The following is a 5,744-nucleotide window of genomic DNA, read 5'->3' on the forward strand; positions in this document are numbered from 1 at the left end:
TTATGCTTACCCTTCTCATGTGTTGGACCATTTGGCTTACCCGATATAATATAATTTTCAATGGAGTTGTGTCTCGTTGGCCTCTTATCATCGCAAAGGCAGTGGCAACATACCATGAAATCCCAGAGGTTGTCCACCCCCCCACTCGGTGCACTCTCTCCCCAGGACCAATCGACAAATCCTGCCCATGGTCATTTTTCGATGGCGCTGCCCAATCTCACGGCTGTGGAGGTGGTTTCATTTTGCATATATCAGAACAACATTCATATAAAGTGTTGGGCCTAAGAATTATACTTAAAATTCATCTACTTTCACTCCATTCAACATCCACTTTCTCTCCATTCACACATTTTCTCACCTCTATTCCACCACCATGTCATCACATCTACTTCACTTTCATCATTATATGGGTTACCTTTGTGTTTTCCAAAATATTATTAATTCTTAGTATTTTTAAGAGAATTTGTGGTTAAACTTTAGAAAATAATATCCATATACTTATACCTAACAATTAGAATGAGTTTTTTGACATGTGTAGGTACAAAGGAAGCTTCTAAGGCACCCTTATGTGGCACTCTATATTCAAATTCGAATTTGAGGAGATCATGAACCTCATGGATAAGATCATGGACCTCATGGAGAAGATCATGGAGGATAGGGTTATGTGTCACCATTGGTTGAGAGATATGTGGATTTGAAGAGGGAATAGTGGATCCACATTTATGAGTTTGTTATCATAACTTTGGTATAAATAAGAGTGTTATCTCCTTCATTTGTAACTTTGGAATTTAGAATTTAGAATTGAAAAGTTAGAATTTATAACCTTAGGACCTTATAAGTTTGTAATGAGAAGTTAGAATTTAGAATCATTATAATGGAGATTTTAGAACCTCTTGGGATGTAGAACTTGTAATTGAAATTTGCAATTAATGATAAATCAAATGGAGCTTCTTTGATCTTCTACATTTGACTTCTCTTTTGATGTGCTTGTGAATCCTTGGAAGGGCCCCCATTGTTTAGGAAGTACACTTTTGTTTTGGTAAGCTTTCATTTTATGTTTGTTTGTAAATTTCACTAGGTTCATATGTTTTAAATATTAACGAATGACCTTTCGTAAGAAAGTATTAATGTTTCTTTCAATGAATATGATTTGTTTGATTTCATTAGTTTAAATAGTTTGTTGATTAAGATGATTAGAAATATTAATGAACAGTTTCCTGTAAGGGAGCTTTAATATTTCTTACACTTGTCACATTGTCTTTACATTTCGTTTCGATTAAATGACTAAATAAGTATTGGAGATCCCAATGAAAGACCTCCTATGAGGGAGCTTTGGCATTTCTTCACCTAGATTAGTTTAGTTTGTCTCTAAGTCCATATATATTGGATGATCCTCGAAGTTTACTTACTCGGATTGATAGTAAAAGAAACTCTAATTTGCTTCCACATTTTAGACCAAACATAAAGTCCAGCTTGGTTTGGGGGAGGGGACAAACAACTTTGATGGATTAATCACCCTCAAACACCTTTTGCATTTTGCCTTAGCACATGCATGCACAACCTTACAGATTTTTTGGGACTCTAAACTCACTATAAATTGGTTCAACAACACAAATCTTTGTCATGCTCATACACTTAGAAACATATTGGATGAAGTTACCACCTTCAAAGAAAATTTTAACTCAATTTCATGTCAACACATTTACAGGGAATATAACGAAAGTTATGACAAGCTTTCCAAGGAGGCCATGATATTACGCCTAGGCCTGTGGATGATCCAAGAGTAGGACGGTGTTGAACAATACAAATATTATCATTGCCAATATATAGATCAAGCATATCATAGGGTGGACAAGCCCTAATTTTTTTTTTTACTACATGTCTATTTATTTCAGCTATCTTTTTTGAAAATATATATGTACATATATATATGGCTCATCAGACTGAACTAGCTTCGAAACACCATGTGAGGTGATTTTTGTATAGTTATTTACTATTTTTCTAGAAATGGCGATCGCCAAAACTTATCTACTGATATGTATCTAGTACTGACCATGGGCCAACATTTATGCATATGCCATGGGCATCTACTATATGTAAATTTTCAACATAAATGAAAGATTATGATTTTTCCTTTGGTAAATAAATAAATAAATAAATCTGTGGTCACCCCCCCGAGGCCCAACCGGCCACGGGTGGCAAGGGGACGATTCATGACAAAAAATAAATTAAATTTCATAAAACATATAAGAAAAAGACAAAACAAAACCAATTAAACATGTAAAAAAAAAATAGAATTAACATGTAAAAATGAAAAATTTAAATAAAAAATAAATATTTGAATTTAAGCTTCTGTGATCCATAATCTGAGTATTATAGAAATATTTTCGGAAAAATCACATCAGAAAAATTTTTTCGATGTGTTTCGAACCAACGAGTGTGGTTCATTGTCACAAGAGTTGAGGAATTAGATCATGGCTACATGTTAAATAGGGATATTAGATCTTCCAATGGCTAGGTTTGATTGGAAAACAACTATATTAGACTAGACTAGACAAACGACTATAATTGACCAATAAACGACTAGATTTGACTAGTTAGATTATTTAATTGTAATAATATTATTAGATAAATAGTTATTCAATGTATTAGTGTTTAATATCAATATATTTTATAATGTTCTGAATGTCATTAAAGTCTAGAATGCTAAATACGAATATTATTTTAATACTTTTTGGTTGGTATTGAGTGTTATTTTAAGTAAAATGTTAACCATATTTGAGTTAAAAAATAATAAATCTGGGGACTATAATAATGAGTAAAATGTTAACATATATTAATAGATCTAGGGATTATAACTATTAGTAATAGTATGGATTTAATATTATCCTTAATAACTAAAATAATAATATTAAATATTATTATTATTATTATTATTATTATTATAATAATAGTATTATTCTTATCATTAATGGTTTGGGAAACTTCTTAATATAAATTTATTAGTTAAGCTATCTAAAGAGAACTTAAACTTACTACTTAAATCTAAATAATTATCTTATAATGGATAATTTTAACCCATTCAGTTTGTCATGACAAGGACAATCTCATAAATATAAGGAAAAGAAAATGAGGGAGATTTCCAAAGAGGACCAAAAACTCAAATAAGAATTAAGGAGAAAGAAAACAGGTTAGTTAGAAGCTTCACTACAGGATAATTAAGGGAAAAAAATTGGTTCAAGTCATTAATAGAGGGGGCGTGGTAGGGGAATTTTTTTTTATGTTGTTTCTTTATTTTTATAATTTTAAAAAATAAGTCTTAAATTTTTATTTTATTTTGTTTATTTAAATTATTTAATTTAAATATTTTTTATTTTTAATTTTTTTCTTTTCTTTTTTTATTTTATTTTAATTTTTTTGGTAATTATTTTAAGTTTTTTTTTTTTTTTTTTTTCTTTCTAATGAGTCCTTTTTTTACTTAAAAATAATGTATGTATATATATATATATATATATATATATATATATATATATATAGTTTTGTTGGTTTAATTAGTTTTTATTTAAATTATATTTTGTTTTTTGAAAAAAAATCATTTCTTAAATTTATTTGTTGATATTTTTTTTTTATTTACTTTTTGTATTTTTCCATTAATTTTTTATTCAATTTTTTTATTTTTATTTTTATCTTTTATTACTAACATGAAAATCACCAACACTTAAAAAAATTATCCACACCTAATTCATTAGTAAAATTAAAGTGTAAAAACTAAGCCCATTAAACAAAAAGGGTTGATGCTCATTAGCACTTTTCAAAATCAAGATGAAAATCACTATAAAAAAAATATTCACACTTGATACATAAAAAATTTAAAGTGTGAAAAATAAGCCCTTAAAAAAATGTGTTGATGCTGCATCAACACTTTTCAAAATCAACATGAAAATCACTAACATTTAAAAAAGATATTCATACTTGATACATAAAAAAATTTAAAGTGGAAAAAATATGCTAAAAAAGGTGTATTTTGAATCACCATTTTTCGAAATCGAGTGATTTTTTGCTACCTCAAAAAAACGGGACTAGGTCATTTTCTCATTTGATCGGTAACAATTTTTTCAACCGTCCATCATCCAAAATTGATTGTATGAAATGAAACATGAGTTGTATATATTTAGTCTTAGAATGAAAGGATGAATTATTTGCAATATGAATGTCACTATATAACTTTCTTATCTCCTTCTTCTTTCCCAACTTACCCATAAACCTTTGTATCCAAATAATTTCTTTACTAGCCTCTATAGTAGCAACATACTGTGCTTCCATTATTAAAAGTGCAACAATGTTTTACAATTTCTGAACCCAACTGATAGCTATTCCACCTATAGTAAACACATACCCTGTGGTGCTCCTCCTATTATCTCTGTCACCTGTTATATTTGCATCAACATATCTCTGTATAGAAATGTTTTAACCTTCAAAACATAATGCTTTATTTGTGGTACCTCTTAAATACCTGAGAATCCACTTCACTTCTATCCAATTCTCTTTCTTCAGATTGTTCATATTCCTACTTACAACTCCCACTACATGTGCAATATTAGGTATTTTGCAGACCGTTGCATACATTAAGCTTTCAACAATTGATGCATATGGAGCTTTACACATATGATCCATTGCTTCTAGGGTCTTGGGACACATATCCTTAATTTGAAATGACTAGTCAAAGGTTTACTAACTAGTTTTGCATTATGTATATTAAAAAAATTCCAACATACCTTTTCTATGTACTCACTTTGGACAATGTTAATTTGCGATTCTTTCTGTCTCTAGTTATTCTCATACCAAGGATTTATTTTGCAACACCCAAATCCTTCATTGCAAATGAGTTTTCCAATTTTCGTTTTAGCAAATTTATTTCGTGCATGTTAGACCCTGCAACAAGCAAGGAATCTACATACAATAGAAATATATTATATCTACCATCATTTTTCCTTTTAAAATAAACACAATGGTCAGAGTGACATCTAGTATAACCTTGTTCAGATATAAACCTGTCAAATTTTAGATACCACTGCCTTGTAGTTTGTTTTAAGTGAGACATGCTCTTTTTCGATTTTCACAATAATTTCTCCTTCCCTTTGACCTTATATCCTTGTGGCTGCTGCATATATATTTTGTTATGAAACCAACTCAAAAAAAGATAGAAAAGATAGATCAACGCCTTAGAAATAAGCCTCTTCGAGGGGGCAACCTCCTTGACATTACACAAATGAACAATTCTTAAATGATTTAAATGAAAAAACCTCCTTTATACATATAGGAGTCTATGAGGTCACAATATAACCAAGCCGACCTAACAATAATAATATAAAGGCACGAAAATAACAATAGAGGGATTCTATGGGGCACAATAATAACAATAAGGGATACAACAATAATAGTAATGGGGGGATCACTAATATTATAAGGACCTAACATGCCCCTCTCCTTCAAAAATTTATTTTCCTCAATGCTTGAGTAGTTCTGGATGATTTTGTATAAAATTCTCATCCTCCCATGTGGAATCTTCAACGGGTAAGTTCTTCCACTTGATGAGATACTATGAAATTGATCTATTTCGTAGCTGTTGAGTTCTTATTTCTTTGGCTGCTTCAGGTTTCAATATGATTTTTCCTTCCTCATCAAGTACTAGTAATATTGTCTGAACTGGAAGCTTGTCACCTATAACCTTCTTTAAGCATTAA

Source organism: Pinus tabuliformis, chromosome 1_1 (assembly GCF_031772625.1).
Source record: "Pinus tabuliformis cultivar Carrire ecotype Pingquan chromosome 1_1, CPIR1, whole genome shotgun sequence".
Taxonomy (NCBI): domain Eukaryota; kingdom Viridiplantae; phylum Streptophyta; class Pinopsida; order Pinales; family Pinaceae; genus Pinus; species Pinus tabuliformis.